Source organism: Accipiter gentilis, chromosome 16 (genome assembly GCF_929443795.1).
Source record: "Accipiter gentilis chromosome 16, bAccGen1.1, whole genome shotgun sequence".
In the NCBI taxonomy this organism is placed as follows: domain Eukaryota; kingdom Metazoa; phylum Chordata; class Aves; order Accipitriformes; family Accipitridae; genus Astur; species Astur gentilis.
In genome coordinates, this window is record NC_064895.1 from 23,390,856 (window position 1) to 23,408,050 (window position 17,195).

The 17,195-nt window shown below is 43.3% G+C and overlaps 2 protein-coding genes across 8 annotated transcripts in view; one reads left to right on the top strand and one right to left on the bottom strand.

Annotated features, from left to right (window-relative positions):
* The window catches only part of ITSN2 (intersectin 2), an 86,612-nt gene extending 74,296 nt beyond the window's left edge, over positions 1–12,316 (bottom strand). For 3 of the 6 annotated variants that reach the window (XM_049818428.1, XM_049818424.1, XM_049818429.1), the window contains exon 1: positions 12,201–12,316. The gene's annotated coding sequence lies outside the window, so the exon portion shown is untranslated. Of the gene's footprint in view, positions 1–11,369; positions 11,783–12,085 lie in introns of those variants that run through there. The other 3 variants (XM_049818426.1, XM_049818425.1, XM_049818427.1) reach the window with 3 other exon arrangements.
* The window catches only part of TNFRSF21 (TNF receptor superfamily member 21), a 1,117,265-nt gene that overhangs the window by 62,417 nt on the left and 1,037,653 nt on the right, over positions 1–17,195 (top strand). The window lies entirely within an intron of this gene.

Sequence of the window (17,195 nt, forward strand, 5' to 3'; positions counted from 1 at the left end):
GTATCCAATCTTAACCTCCCCTGACGAAGCTTTAAAGCATTCCCTCATGTCCTATCACCAGAGAGAAGGGACCAGAACCTCCCTTGACGCTCCCCCTCATGAGGAAGCTGTAGAGAGCAATGAGGTCACCCCTCGGTCTCTCCTTCTCTAAGCTCAGCAAACTCTCAGCTGCTCCTCAGAAGTCTTGCCCTCTAGTCCTTTCACCATCTTTGTTGCCCTCCTTTGGACACATTCTGATATTTTTATATCCTTCTTACATTGTGGAGCCCAAAACTGCATGCAGTACTCAAGGTGAGGCCTCACAATACAAGTCAGATAATTATCAGACAATACAAGTCTGATAATAAACTGATTAACTCTTATGGCCCAAAATCTTAAGATCTATTTTTAAAATACTTCACCCAACTTACAGCTACAGAGAAAGTCAGACTGTCGTCTTTGGTTTGACTGAAATGGCTCATGTAGACTGAGCTTTCTGAACTCCCAACTGCTGACCAGTGAGTGGGAGAAGTAACCCAGGCAGCTGAACGCACACAAAATGTGTAAACCCCCTCTCCCACGTTTTTATGTCCCTAGAGTCTCAACTATACCGTATTTTAAAATTAATTTCATCTGAAAAAATTTGAGGTCAAAGCCCTCATGTTAGCTTGGTGAGGGTCCTTCCTATTTATGAAAGCTCTGTGTCTACGGAGCACACGTGTTCCTTGTTCATATTCATCAGCTGGGGTAACTCCAGCCCACTGTTACCGACAGCTACATATACAGGCAACTACCCTTCACTAATGTGTAAGACAAGTGTTCTCTATCCTGGGCTTCATCAAAAGAAGCGTGGCCAGCAGGTCGAGGGAGATGATTCTCCCCCCTCTGCTCTTGTGAGACCCCACCTGGAGTCTTGCATCCAGCTCTGGGGTCCCCAGCGTAAGACAGACATGGACCTGCTGGAGCAGGTCCACAGGAGGGCTGTGAAAATGGTCAGAGGGCTGGAACACCTCTCCTGTGAGGAAAGGTTGGGAGAGCTGGGGTTGTTGAGCCGGGAGGAGAGAAAGCTCCGGGCAAACCTTATTGCAATACTTGGAGGGAGCTTATAAGAATGATGGAGAGAGACTTTTTCCCAGGGTCTGTGGGGACAGAACAAGGGGCAATGGTTTAAAACTAAAAGAAGGTAGATTTAGATTAGACACAAGGAGAAATTTTTTTTTATGAATAGGGTAGTGAGAGACTGGAACAGGTTGCCCAGAGAAGTTGTGGCTGCCCCATCCCTGACAGTGTCCAAGGCCAGGTTGGATGGGGCTTGGAGCAACCTGGTCTAGTGGAAGGTGTCCCTGCCCATGGCAGGGGTTTGGACTAGATGATCTTTAAAGGCCCCTTCCAACCCAAACCATTCTGTGATTCTGTGGTTACAGAAGTTTCATAGCTCACATCAAGCAGAATTGGAAACCGTAGTCAGACACTGAATACAGCAGAGCCAAGTTATCATCCATACCATTATCTGTCCTCTCAAAAGAAGGAGTCAGAGATCAGATGTTTCTAATACCACACTGATACTCTGTTCCAGTGCAGCACTCTCAAAAATAATGACCAGCTCGGCCCAAATTATCAGCACAGGTTTTTTCAGCATACCTGAAAATTCCCTGAATTTCCCAAGCCTGGGCTGACCCAGCCTCGTAAGTCTGCACCAGGCACTGCCATGTAGATGCAAAACCAAGGTCCAAAACCAAGAGGGAACTGCCCAACAGATCTATACTAAGAGTACATTACACCAATGTGATGTGATTAAATCATGATTTAGCTCTGCCATCTCATTATTAATGTCTATAGGCAGATCTTGTCATATTTTAAAATACTAGACCTGAAAGGCACCAAAAACCTCCTACATTAACACCCTCAAATAATACTGATAACTACTACCTTACAGAAGCAACCAGGAATCATAGATGTGTTTTTTACAAGATTTCATATCACACCAGCACTGAGACCCCATTCTATCCCTTTGCACATATCCGTTTCATCCAGACACCAGGGTTACACCAAGCACACATGCTTCTCTGGTGACAGATTCTGAAGTTGCACAGAGAGGTAAAAAAAAGCAAAAATAAAAGCATCGTTGCAACATAATTTCCCCTCATTCAATTTTTTAGGGAAGGAGGAAACAGCCCAGTAAACTCAAAGTCTACACATATTTTTCAAAGGTCTGTGGAAACAATCCCTCCCAAAGAATGCAGCTTGCCCTCAACAAGTATTCCGTCATCTACGTTTCCACAGCACACCCCAAAGGCTTGGATATTATGCACATATCAACGTTAAAAGCAGCTTATTTTAACAAATTCCAAATAAAGTTGCTCTAGTCGCCATCTGTAAAAGTACCTTGTACCTTTAGGATACAGGTGTGCACCATTTATTTACCAAGGGAAATCTCAGCAAAATATTCTTGCTTTAGGCCAAACTTACATTTTTTTAGAATAACTCTGATAACTTTCAATCATTAATCGAGGTGAAAGCTGTAAATTTCCAAAGAACCTTATTACACAATACTACAGAGAAACCCAATGCCACACAAAAACATTTACTGAAGAAAAAAAAAACTCAAGAAAAGACTATAACTAGTATCCCAAACAGAAGATATAGATGGAAAAATGGCCATCACAACCAGAATATCTCACAGAAAATGATTTGTCTCTGCAAAATGTTATAGGAGAGGTGCTTGGTGAACTCAGTTACCCCTTGCAAGAAACTGTGGCATCCACAGCACCAGATCCACATTGTAACAAAACAGGATCAAACATCCTGGTGAACACTGTAGACTAAGCCCTGATGCCATTTAGGGTGAAAACAGGAAAACTTGGATGTTAGGTTTAAATAGCAGAACAGCAAGTTCTTGTAAACAAACCATCTGAGTAGTCCCAATGTTTAAAGCACTAATTGTTTTCACAAACTGACCTGCCAAACTGCAACTTCTGCTCCCTTTCTCAGTGTTCCTTACAGTTGATACAAGTTGAGAGAAGAAATGACAAGATTGCAAGAAGGAGAGGGAACCTTACAACCATGCTGAAAGCATTAGAAAACATTAGAGCTGGGCAGACTGCAGGAGAAAGGGAAAAGAAAAACTTTCTTTTCCATCATAGGCATATTGCCATTTTATGAAGAACAGCCTTACCACAATCTTTGTTAATGTTTATACTTTAATCAATTTTTTTTCAAAATATTTTTCAGAAAAAAACACAGCCACACAGTTTTAGTAGGAATGAAGGTCTGGTGCATCAGGCTCTGTCCTACCAGTTTTAACTGGAATAAAGCAAATACCACAGAAGCAGCCTGTGTGGACACACTAGTAGTCTTTTGCTTTTCTCAAGGACAGAAAGAAGATACATTGCAGATTTTTGCTGTAAGAACCAATTAGCAAGGACAGAGATTGCAGCACTAGTTGACCGATTTACTCTTTGCAACACCTGTAGATCTGGACAACACAAAAGACTACTCAGTACTTGCAAATCAAACAGTGACAGCCTAACAGCCCATGTAGTTGTTCTGTGCTTTTTTTGGAATATCCGCTTGAAAATCGGAGAATAGTAAGCATTAGTAAGGCATTATAAAGCAGCACAGACAACAACTTCTCTTTGTTCAAGGCATATTGGTAGAAAAGTTTACCGATTAAAAACAATAAAAGAAAAACAACACAACATATTGGCAGGCCAAGAATTTATCTTCTTTATACAGTGGAGTTATACACAGTGACATGGCCTTTTCAAAATGTACTGTGGCCAGCTTCACAAAGTCCACCCACTCTGATAACAAATGAATGACATCAGTAACAAAATGAAGAAGTCAATCCGGGTAGCTAGGAGATCGCTAGCTCTTCCTGCTCCCCTCCGTTACTGTGGATAAGAGTACTGCAAATTAATATTTTGACATTTCAAGAAAAAAAAATAAAAACGTTAAATATTTTTCTTCTTAACCCTGTGGTATGAAGTCCCTTCCTTGCTCACTGTTACAGAGCAACTTGCTTCCAAACAGTGATTAAGACAGAACACAAAAAATATTTTTTTTCTGACAAATATCCTTCTGCCCACCTTGCCCGACTAACAGGCTTTCTGAATATACTGACCATGCAAAATGGATGCCACACAAAATACAAGAATCTCTGTTTATTTTTAAAAAACATAATTGTGTGCTCAGTATTGATGGGTTTACTCTGTTTCTTACACAGCTGCTCAGCTGTGAAAGCACTCATTCAAAATATCAAGACCCAGTTCAGCTCTCTCCTCTGTTGCTGGAGATTGAAACAGATCTTTCCTTCCTCCTAGGAGAAGGCTTTCCCACATTTTATTGCACAGTTGTTTAAGGAAACCCATGCACGGTGTTTGGAATAGTAACGTCAACTCAGGACTTCAACCTCCTACATGAAATTCTCTTCCACTGAGCCAGACAGCCGCAGGTCCCTCTCTGTCCATGCCCCTCCAGCTTTGATTCTTCTTTGCGAAGAAGAAGAAATTCTGAAGGAGGGAATGAGAATCCCACTTCAGGAAGCTCACTGTTTAACTCCCTGGCCCTTCTCCCAGGAGATGCATACATGAACTTCCTCAGGAAAAGATGGGAATTGAACCCAGCTCTGTCACGCCCTGGAAGAATACATTCACTAACCTGATCCAAGACACTGGCAGACATCACCACCTCTGCTTGCTTTGCTTAAAAAGGAAAAGAAAAAAAGAAAAAAGCAGAGGGTGGATTATTTATAAGATTCTTTTTTTAAGGGGCTCTGAGCTTCTACCTTCGAGAAGGAACTCCAGGCTGCATATCATAACCTTTCTGCATATCATAACCTTTCCAGAGAGCTGAGTGAGATACACTTGCTCCTGAATGGGCGGTAACTTAAAATAGACGTCTTTTTTGCTTCCTACTTGCTAATTTACATGACTCCCCACTCCATATGTTGTTTTTTCTAGATCCTGTTTTGAGACACGTCAATTCTCACATCTAATGATTTGTAAGCACTGTGCAAGAGCCCCAATATGCTGTTTGGTGAGGTCCACACACCTTGAAACCTACAGTTCTCCACTTCCACACTGCAACTCCTAATTTACGTCAACGTGGACTTAGATGAAACATAAATCTTTGATGAGTTTTCTCTTCTTTCCATTATTTTCTGACTTCAACCATGACTGGAAACATTCAGAGCATATTACCTAAGAGCTTATCCGTTTGAAGTCTTGCCATCTTAGAGGAAATTTTTGAGCCCCCTCCTGTCCTTCTATCAGAAGCACAAGCAAAATCTGCCTCCTAACAGAGAAAAAAAAAAACCCACCTAACAGAAGAATTCTTAGATTACCTTCTCTTTATGATACAGGAGCTGTTACTTAACTTGTTGCTCAGCTTTCAGTCCCAGATAACAGTGCAAAACATACAGAACATCTAATGGACTGCTATAGCTAAGAATAAAACAGAAGATACAGAGTATGTGGCCAATCTTCTATGCACAGCAGAGAACAGTATTTCACTATTTGTAAAACTAATGAAGGTAAAACATTCAGCGAGACTTGGATTTACATTTTAGGTATCTGCTTTCAAGCTGGGCGGGTGCACAAAACCATCATAGGCTTAACTTCTCAAAATTGAATGAGATGACAAGCAGAGAGGAGACAGGCCACAAGAGGCCTTTAAAGCCAAGAAATGTAGTTTATTTTTGATGAAACAAAAACCAAGAAAACCTCACGGGAGAAGCAGCAAATCAGCTTTGGCAGTCAAAACAAGAAAAATTAACTAGGTAGCATTATTTTGGATGGGCAACAGATGCGTAAAAATGCATTCCCCAAAGCAAGATAGAAAACCGTGGGTGTAATGGAGGTCCAAGAGATCCTGCCCAGTACAGGAGGCCCGGGAGGCATGCTGGTCCTGAGCTGGACCCAGGCAGCATAGCCACAGCACCTCTCACCTGCCCCAGCTGAAGCCTCCTGCTCTGACCACGCTCTCAGCCACAAGTCCTGTCCACACTATATTACCAAGAACAGTTCTTCAAAGCATCCAGTTGAAATTTGGTCTCTTAACCTTCAACACTGGGTTCTAACAGTAGACAGTAATCATGTTTTGACCACTGCAAATGAATTTCATGAACTTAGGGAACCAATTATACCTGGTTTAGTCACATATCTCAATGTCATGTGAAGTCCCTGTAAGCAGAAATGTATCTCAGTTAGAAAGACACTTGTCCTACCTTAAGAAACTCATAATATTATGACTACACTAAGAGTGCAGTGGAAAAAGCAAGGGAGTTTTAGATTTTGATTAGTAAAATTCTTCTTGACCTTTGAAAGATAAGGCTGAAAGTATTATTTAAGTTAGCTCTGATTTTTGACACATTTATTAGTATAGCCATAATAGGTCATTTTTTTTGCATTCCAGTTGTAGTATTTTTAGAAACAAAGAAGAATAACTCCCATTTCCTGTTCTTCCCTTACTTCATGTGTATGCTGTTGAATCACTAGCTGCAGATATCACTCACAACTGATGCCACAGCATTTCACAAGCTCCACTTGCATCAACCTTGAAAATTTTCACTAGAAGACCCAGCTCAGAATTATTATCTGCTACTTCCGAAGCTGAAGCAACAACATCCCATATCAAAATGTCTCAAGTCAAACTGGCTGCTCTCAGAATCGCAGTTGCAAAGCAGCTGTGACTTATCTGGATCAACCATGTTTTTTCAACTATCTGTAACTGCAAAAAATGTTTAAAAATAGTACTCAGGTAATTGTCCTTTATTAGGTAACTCCAGTGTGTTGCGCTGCTACTGTCATCATGTTACATCATTTGAATTTCATGTGGTGTTCTGAAAATAAGAGTTACACAACACTGGGCTCATCTATATATTAATGTTCATTTCATTACTTTAACTCTAGGATCCAAGTAACCAACCTGGCCAGGCTGTGTTCCTATACTTACAAAGTCTTAAACATTCTGAATTTGAAGAAAATGACATTTCATAAGCTCCACTTTTACTTTATGATTTGTATGTGACCTGTTCCTCACCTTTTGAATGTTTGGTGCTAATGCCACAACAGTACCAGAAAAACAAGTTACTACAGTCTCTGTATAGTCAGTCTTGCAATACGCAATAAAACAAAGTATGTGTGGATGTAAGAAGAATCAAAGACGCCTCATGAAATAAAATTACCTGTCTTGTTTTCTAGAGAAAGACTTAAATAAATCTGAGAATAAAAAAAAAAAAATCCCTATGGGCAAGATCTTCAATGAAAGGAGTAACATCCTAGTAACCAAGTAACCAGCATGCTTAAATTCTTAGCTTAGCTTTCTAAGGGTATGAGGCACAAGTAGTTAATATGTACTTTGATGAATCCCATCATCCAACATGAACCAAACTTAACAGAAGGGTGGACTTCGCAAAGATCTTAACTGCCTACAAGATTCATGAAAATAGGCGACCAAACAGAGAAGACACTACCAAACTTATTGCCCCCATTAACGAGAAAGACTGCTGTACATTTGCATACCAATATTAGACACCAGAGAATCTACATGGCTGAAAGATGTTCTAAACATACTGCCCATGAGAAAAACTTCAACAAAAGCTTACATCTGATTAGATTCAGACAGCCAACACCACAGAAAACAAGGCTTCACCAGTGGCACTGCTCACAGCTGGCTTAAAATTTCAGCTTACATTGGTTGGTCACTGAAAGGAACTTGAACCAACATGTAGAGATAAGCCTCCCAGTTCTATATTGATCAGGATTCAGAAACAGATTTCCAGAGGTAATTCAGGCACCTGCAACATTTGCAACTAAGCATTTGAAAATTGTGGGATCACTTAAAACAGCTGCTTAGCACTTCCAAAAATCTGATCAGGCACTCTAACAAGAGTGCTTCCCCCCAAAATAGTCTGTTGCATCATCTTTCACCAACCAGGGTAAGCAAGGAACATGCAATTTTAGAAGGTGAAGTTCAGGGGTGATAATGTGTTTTTAAAGCTAAAAAGAATACAGTAACTACCTTATTTCACCCCATACCTAGGGTCAGCCTCTGAACCTCCAAGTACACTTTGTGTTAAGTGTTTTACTGACAAACGATAGTGCTTGAAATAGGTCAGTCATAAAAAAAGAGAATTTTCTAATTAGTTCTACATTATCTTTGTTATCTTTATAATCACCAGTCATCACTTAAGATGAGAAAGATAAAGAAAGGTCACTGACTTTCCCACATCATTCAGCCACACGAAATGAGCCCTCCAATCCAAAAGCAACACCACAAATTCACAAAGTCAACAACCTATACTCCTCTCACAATTTTCACAAAAGGACTATGTTTATGTCAAGCTTCCCCCCAAAACTTAAAAACATGGCAGGATCCATCATCTAATATACCTTGCCAAGAGATGTAGCATTACACTGAACTGAAAGCAGCTTTTGGAAGTCAAAATAAAGTAACTTGAAAACAAGGAAATGTAGCAGTTGCATACACATATATGGAACAAGTCACAGCACCAGCGCTGCCAGGAACACTGGCTGATGTCATTGCAAGACCAAGCTCTATGGTTTTTGGAAGGTCTTGGTGACTGGTCAGGGATCCTGACAACTGGAAAAAGGCAAACATCACACCCATCTTCTGGAAGGGCAAGAGGGACAGTTCAACAAAACAGAAGGCTGCTAAGTCTGACTTTAGTCCCTGGAAAGATTATGGAGCAAATCCTCCTGGGAACCACCTACAGATGCTTAATGAACAAGATGATGATGGGAAACTGCCAGCATGCACCTACCCAGGACTAACCACACCTGACACATCTTATAGCTTTCTGTGTTGAGATGACCTGCTCTGTGGACAAGGGCAGAGCAGCTTGTTGTGACTTTACGAAGGCTTTCAACAACATTTCCCACAGTATTTTTAGAGCCAAAATGGTGAAATACAGTTTTAATAGGTTGACTGTAAACTGAATGGAAAACTAGCTTGACCAGTGGACTCAAAGGGCTGTGATCAGGAGTCCAAAATCCATCTGGTTGGAACTAATGATGTTCCTCAGGGGTTGATACCACAGCACATACTGTTCAGTGTCTTCACTGACAATCTGGGCAACAGGATGGGATGCACTCTGACCAAGTTTGGATGCCAAACTGGAGAGGTCTACCCAGAGAGGTTGTGGGATCTCCACCCTTGGAGGTAGTCCAAACACAACCAGACATGGCTCTGAGCAACCTGCTCTAAGTTGGCTGTGCTTTTAGTGAGAGTTGGACCAGTTATCTCCAGAAGTCCCTTCCAACTAAATTATTCTATGACTACATTTTAGGTAAATAAAAGCAAATGGAAGCAGTTAAAAGCTATTTTAAAAACTGAGATATTGGAGATCTTTACTTTTAATGTTCATTTCTGGCCTATTTTCACCTGAAAGGAAACATGTCCAACTTTTGAACCAGTTTTAAAAAGGCAAAGAGAACAACTCTAGACTTAAAAAGAAAATCTCATGAAATGGTCTCTTCTCAAATTTTACATGCTGATCAAACTTAATCTTTTGAGGTAAGAGCAGAGAATTTACTTGTAGACTTGTAGACTGTTAATTAACGAGGTATCTCTCAGGCCAGAGACCTCTGTCTCAATTTGCAACAGGAACTAATGACCTGGACTCCACTGCTCTTCAGGAGCTAATCACAAGGTCTTTTCCTGACAGACGCCTCTTTTAAAGGGGTGTGAAGCTTTTTGATAATGCCCCATGCAAAAGACATAGATTACCTTTCACTTTCAAAATCCTGTCCCATTTTCCCCACCAGCTCCAGATGAGTAGCTCAATGAAGAATTACTATCACCTACAGAACTTAGCTTCATTTTTCATAGCTGCTACTTTGCTATGGCATGAAATTAATTCACTTTTCAATATTAAAGAAATATCTGTAAATAAACCTACTGTAAGAACTGTCATGGTCGCAGTCACTGTAATACCTGAAACTCAATAAATAAAGCCTTCTCAACAACACAGTTTAAAATCATTCACAGGTCACTTCTGCCTTAACCTACCTTACCCTGTCCACAACAAGAATGGTGAAAAAAAAAAAAAAGCAGCAGATAAAGCTCTAATAGCAGAACCACCTACAGTAGATAACCCCATATGGCGATTAGCACAAACAAGCCACAGATACAGCATTTTTGTTATTGTTAGTGCTACAGAAACATACTCTTTGTTTATATTACAGTAGCAGCTAACAGCTCAGTGAGGGATACATCCCATACGCTACATCCTGTATAGACAGAGAAGAAAAAAGTAAATGCAATTCCCTCAGGATAGTAATTAAATGGAGAAGCATATTCACTTGATCTAACTTAGGTACCTGAGTTAGGATGCTAATCTGACCACAATTTCTGTGTAACAGAGAGCATGGAGCAGTCTCAATCCATGTTTACAGGGATGCATGTGGTTCTCTTAATATTATACGGAGCCTAGAGTCTGAACTAAGGTTTCTCTTAATATCCAGAGGTATAGTGGTGTGAATGCTCCTCCCAGCTTAGTCAGAATAAAAAAAAATACAGACAAACCAAACAGGGAAGGTAGAGCGGAAACATGAGAACAAAAATGAACAAGGTTTAGTAGAAGAATGAAGCCCAGCTAGCTATTTATCCCATTAGTTCCCAATACTCATTATTTCTAAACATCACTGTCGCATCAGTGGCCACAGATGTTTGTTACAGCTACAGTCTTTGAATTACAACCTAATTTCAGACGAACAATTTAAAACTCTTGAAAGCAAGCTGCATTTTGTGTACCACCGATGTTATCCACACCACGCCAAAGCTGTACTGCTTCGCATGCTTTTTATGTTTTCCTGTGCACATTCAAGCGTGGGAGCTGCTGCCTTCACAGGCAAGCATGAACAAAAACAAGTTAAAAAAACATCATGTTCCCAAAAGAGAGATGCAAACGCTAGGGCAGCCTGAACACAAGGGCAAGCAGCTTGTAACTTCTCATTCCAGTGTTTTAGATGGGGAATTTCCAACTTACGTTTAAGAGAACCGCTATGAGTGTAGGTTAAAGATCATAGGTGCTATCTAAAGCACCGTCTACTTTCAAGTTCTGCTATGTGACAGATGTCAAAGTGTCGACTGCTATGAAAACCATTTAATGTACTCAAAATAGTATCTTAATGTTTAGGGAACCGAATCACGTTATCTCAGCCCCATTTTATTTTCTGAGCTACGACATGCCGCAGCATGAAGCCGAGACCGAGGAAAGCCAATCTATTTACCGACAAAGCAGTTTACAAACTCCAGCTGCAGAAACCAGTTCAATTTCTCCAAACTCTAAGGCTTTCACAGTAACTACAAGAAACAAAATCACCATCCCCACAACCACCCGGCGTCCCTTAACGAGTCCGCGTTACCTCACCTCGCCAGGGCGCTCCCTTGGGCAGACAGTGAGCTGACTGGGCACCGACACGGGTGTTTCTTCCCCTCGCAGAGCAGTGACAGAGCCGAGGCGAGCAGCAGCGCTAGCAGCAGGCGCTATACCGTCAGCCCCGCCCGGACTGCCGCCTCCCCCCCGCCCCGCAGAGACAAGCCGCGGAGCTCACCGCCCCAACTTTACGGCCCGGCGATGGAGCCGGCTCCCGGGAAGAGCAGTTCCCATAGAAACACCGGGAACGGGACTGCGGCGGGGAGCGAGGGGGAGCCGCTGCCCAGCCCCGGCTCCCGGACAGCGCCCGGCCCCGCCGCCGCTGAGGGGGGGACTCACGGCCTCGCCGGGGAGTCGTGCAAGTCAGCCGCTCTCCAGGAGGGCGAAACCTACGCAAAACGCTACTTTTAAGAGGAAAGAAAAACCCAAACCCCACCACCCTCAAAGGCGGGGGGGGGGGGGGGATATAAATAAAGCAGCTTGGCGCAACAGAAACCTCTCCCGTTCCTCCCCACGCTCGCCCCCTGCCCGGGCGGCTGCTGTGCTTACAGCGCGGCAGGAGCAGGCGCTTCCCCGCCCGGCAGCGCCCAGGCCGGCTGTGCCCCGCCGCCCCGGGCCCGGAGCGGGGCCCCGCGGGGCGGCCGGGCTGACAGCTCCGCGCCGCCGGAGCTCGTTTTCCCCCCCCCACACACACACACCCCGCACCTCACACTTCACCCGGCCGCCCCCCTCGGGACGGGGCCGTCGGGTCGGGTCCGGTCGGGAGGTGGCCCCGCTCCTGCGAGAGCGGAGGAGCCGCAGGCCGCCCCGCCGCTTGTACCTGTTGCGCTGCCCGTCAGCGCCGGCTCCGCAAGGGCTGCTGCTGCTGCCTCCTCCTCCTCCTCCTCCTCCTCCTCCGCCGCCTCCCGCGGCGGCGTCAGCCCCACAACATGGCGGCGGAGGCGGGGGCCGCCCGCCAAGGAAGAGGGGGGGGGAGGGAGCCGGGGCCGGCGGGCACACGGGCCGAGGGCGCCGCTGGGTGCCGGCTCCGCGCCCGGCAAGTGGCGGGGCGAGGGCGTGGGGTAGGCGGCGTTCGCTTGGCGGAGCTACGACCGTATCCCGAGGGGAGCAGCCCCGGGTGAGGGGGGGGGCATCGGCGCTTGGGGCGCAAGGCCGGCGCCTCGGCGAAGGGTCGCCTTGGCCTGGGGTGCCGCCTCCCGGGTCTGGCCCAGGCTAGCCAACGAGTAGTGCTGGGATCCGGAGGTGGGAAAGACAGACCTGTTACCGTCGCCCGGCCTGACCTTTGCGGCACAGGACGCCGGGATCCCACGCAGCGAGCCCCGCCGCAAGCGCCGGTCGGTGCCGTGTGCTCCGCAGGATGATTCCTGCGAAGTAGTAAGCTGCCGTTTAAAGACCTTAACTGACGGAAAATTTACCACATCCTCACTGACATTTTTCTCACTGTTGATTCCAACCGCTGCCTCCCCATCTGCTCCGTAAAATACTTCTTCTTTTGTTTTCTAGCTGTATGTTTAGGAAAAAAAGGGTAACAAACTCTAATCTCGGTCCTATCTCGACTGTTAGTTCCTTGTGGAAGCTGAAAAGCTAATGCCGCTGCTTTGACCGTTCTGCGCAGGCAGGACGCCCAGATTAAGCTAATTTTTCCACGCTGGGCACCCCAGGAAAGGGACGACGGTACCCTTGTGAGTGCCTGCTGGTGCTCCTCAGTGGGAAGCGTGTCTCACCGGCGGCACCGGGCAGGAGGCGGCTGGCACGAGGAACTAAATTCGGCTCACGCCAGGCACTGCTCAGCATACTGAAATATGTAAGGTTTCTGGGATTTACGTTTTCAAAAATTAAAGAGTCCTAGAGAAGGGAAAGGCATGAAAAATGCCATTATTTTTAAACACTAAACATTTTCCTTCTTCAGTGAGTGGATCTTGCTATGTACAGGAGACTACAGCACCTTTCTGCTATGTTTTTGCTGTGTAGATAATTACATACCACCTTCATACAGAGCAGATCTTTCCACTGACTCGTTCTTCTGGGTTCTTAATGAGCCCTTCCAGTTTGTTACACCTTTTATCATTCATCGTGACTCCAGAATAGTCACGTTACTGTGCCATGTAATGGTCATAGCCACATACTAGCACATACTACTCTTCAGTATTTTTGCTTAGACATCTAACGTTAGCATTTGCTGTTACAGCTGCCACACGGCGTTGGCAGCTTGCATTCATGCATTTATCCCTCGTGATCTCCTCAGCCCTCATCTGATCCAATGCTTTTGAAGACACTATTTTCCTTCCTTGCTCCCGGCCCAAAAGCATGCTTTGTATTTTTGTTCCCATGCACAGCCAGCAACCTTGTCTTTGATGCATAGATATTTGCCATGTAGGTGGATTAAAACACATGTTGTTCAAGGGGCACTTGCTGACTTTGTGATTTAAATCACTCAGCGGCCCCCAGCCCAGGTGGCCTTGGGCTGTTTTGAAGGCATCTGCAGATTTCATGAGCAGTGCTTCATTTAATTCCAAATAATTGACTGAGATAACAGAGCAGCCCTGGGTCGAGAACAGATTCCTCTGGAGGCCAGTTAAAAAGTCTCTCATCTGACATTTTTCATTTTAATAACTTTCTAATGTCTCTTAAAACGCAGTCCTTAATACATTTAGTACACATTATAGTGATATAACATAGTTCTAAATGTGACTTTGTTGTGTAGGCAACACCTACAGCCTGCTTGGGATTGAAGATAAGTGCTTGCATCAGACGTAACAGTCTACAGATTCATAAAGGCTATTGTAGTGAGGATTGGATCGAGATAACAACAAACCAGATAAACACGTTACTTCTGATAGGAAGAAAAAGATAAGGTTACTGATTACAGTAGTTAAGTACTGGGAAGGGCGGTGGAAAAATCTATCAAGAAAAGTCTCTAAGAACAGGTTAGACAGATACCTGTGAGGAGTGCGGTAAATACATTCATTGAACATTGAACTAGGTGTCTTCTCAAGGAACCTCATGGCTCTTTTCTTCCATAATTGATGTTACCACCAGGTCCCACCAAGCAAACGGACTTGGGCCATGTACTGTGTGACATTTGTCCCACTGGCCAAAAGGCCATGCAGAAAACCAAGGTGGGGAGAGTTGGGAAGCGGTGCCGGGGGCCGGGTATGTGGTACAGCATGCATTTTGTGCACATGATCGAAGGGAAGATGAATCACACAGGGGCTGAGTTTTAATGTATGTTTAGTTGATTTTAATTTTATATACAGTTCTGCAACTATTTAAACCTATGGCTAGGCTAGAATATGACCTTTAGGGACTCTCATCACCTGCTTTGCTGCCTCCATTGCCTCTGTTGCAAACTCCTGCAGAAACAAGGGAGATACCTGGAAGCTGTAACATCTTAGCTTTGAATACCACCTTAGAACAGTACATGCAACTTTGTACCCTAACAATGTTTACAGCAATTAATTACATATTTTGATATATCTTGTTTTCTTACTGTTAAACATTCCTCTCCCCCCACACTAGATAATTCAGATGCCAAATAAAGTCAATAGTGGCTTTTTTTTTTTTTTTTAATATGCAGATTTGCCAGTCTGTGCATATGAAAGGAGATACATATGCCTTCTTCACTACTGGGAATGAGACCCCTTATATGACACTGAAAAAATCCCAAATTGCTTCTCTACTCCTGCCTGAAAACATACTGCCATCTGAAGATAAGTTATTGAACTTACTTTAAAAAAATGACAACCAAACATAGTGCTTAGCCATTGCCTTTGAGGTGACAAAGTGCACAAAGCAGGAAGTGTATAAAGGACATTGGGATACTTGATTCTGTAAATATGTACGGTGAAGGACCCATCTGCGTTAGTAATGTTATGTGAGATCCCTATAGAAAAGCAGCAATGTACCTCATCTTGAGATAACTACAGATGCTGCCTAATACCTCCTTTGATACAAAACTGAAGCCAGGAAAACCGGCAATACTGCGAGCTTTGTTGCCTGGGAAGAGAGAAGTTGGAGAGAATGCAGAATTCAGCTGACTCCCTAGAGAGAAAACCTTATGTAAAAAATTAACATATCAAAGCTTTATGTATTCTTATTCTAGACAAACTGAATGCTGTTTCATCTGCATTACCACAAACAACCAGAGCTAATCAGAGGTATTAGAACAATAAATATCTGCAAGATTAATTAATTAGCAGGAAGAGAAGCAGGACTCACAGGCTGCTGTGAAGACACATTTGAATACAGCAGCCCCTCAGTCAGTCACTCACTCTTCCTTGGAACTGGAGCATGTAGACCTCCAAAGTTTAGTGAGAGCTATAAAAAAATGCATCCTTAAAGTGAAGCTGAACTAACTCTTACCCAACCTGAGCAGACCCTTACAAACATGGTTTTTTAGTTATGTCTGAGGCACAAACTAGTGTTACATCTACTATATCTAAATTTTTTGTTTTAATTAGTAACTGCATTACCTTTTCTTTAAAATGAAGAATTTCATTCTCTGCTAGAATGAAATTTGTTTCCATTCAGAGTTTGACTACTGCTTGAAGGAGGTTCAAAAGAAAAACATTCTACTTTTATGAAGGTGGAGTTTCTAAAGGCACTGTTGCAGATGCTGCCTTTGGGCATCCTGGGGTTTGGGGAGAGTGCTTTTTGCAAGCTTCAGCATGCAGTTTTGGGGGCTGATGTCAAGTACCAGGTGAAACAGAAGGCCCCTCTTAGTGGCAGTTAGTACCCTTCTAGCAAGGAGTGGACAGTGGCAAAGCAACTTAAAACTGCAGGAGTTAATTTGTTTGTCTCAGAAAGCCATTAAGGTAAGGGAAATTACTCAATAATAACTGATGAATAATAGAAAAGACAGCTGAAAGGAGAAGAAACCGATGGTATGATAGCATAGAGACTTGTTCCAGATAGAGGGGCAGGGTTGCAGCACAGCAGCTACCCAGAAGAGACCAATTAAGATGAAATGCGTGGGAGAAACAGAAAAGGTTTTACTATAAGCAATGTCTCATCCTCTAGTATTACTATGTTATCATTTACTATCCTGCACATCCTTGTCATATCTTAACCAAAACCAACATACAACAGCAAAAGCTAACAAGATATAATGTAGATGGAGAAACTATAACTATTAAAAGCAACTAAATTTTCACATTAAGGCTTTACTTTTTAATCATTACCTGTACTCTGTCCTCAATTTCCTGCTACAGGCAATTTTGTTATCTTTGGAGCAATAAGGGAAGATCTCCACTGATAGCATGAGATCATGAATAAAGTTGCTTAGCCTGAACTGAGCAGCAGTAGGTAATATGACTTCTTCCCTGCTCTCAGTTTATTCCATAATATTGCCTATTTTCTCTGCTGTGCTGCAGGAAAACACATCAGAAGAGAATGCTTTATTCTCCCTATCCAAGCCCTCTGACCAGGCAGTGTCTAAGCTTGTTGACAGACATGTTTCTGCGAGGGTATGTTTAAATCATATAAAGTTAAGCCAGGACATAAACGAACACCAGAACTCAATTACTGCCAAGAATAAGTCATGCTTTGTGTACAGTTCAGGGATCAAGGAACGTGAAGTAAAGCAACAACTATTTCTGAATGGTCAAAAAGCAGTAATTGCAGCATAGTGATCTGCACAGGTTCCTCATGTGGTGTCCTGCTTAATTTTTCTTGCTAATGAGAGGCATTTCCTCATCTGGAGAGTCCAGTTTGTTGTCCCAGCTATAAAGAACTACTTAGGAACAGCCACACCTATGTGATGAGTGACAGCTCTGACCCCTTTATTAGATTCAACTCTTATTCATGCTAAATTTCC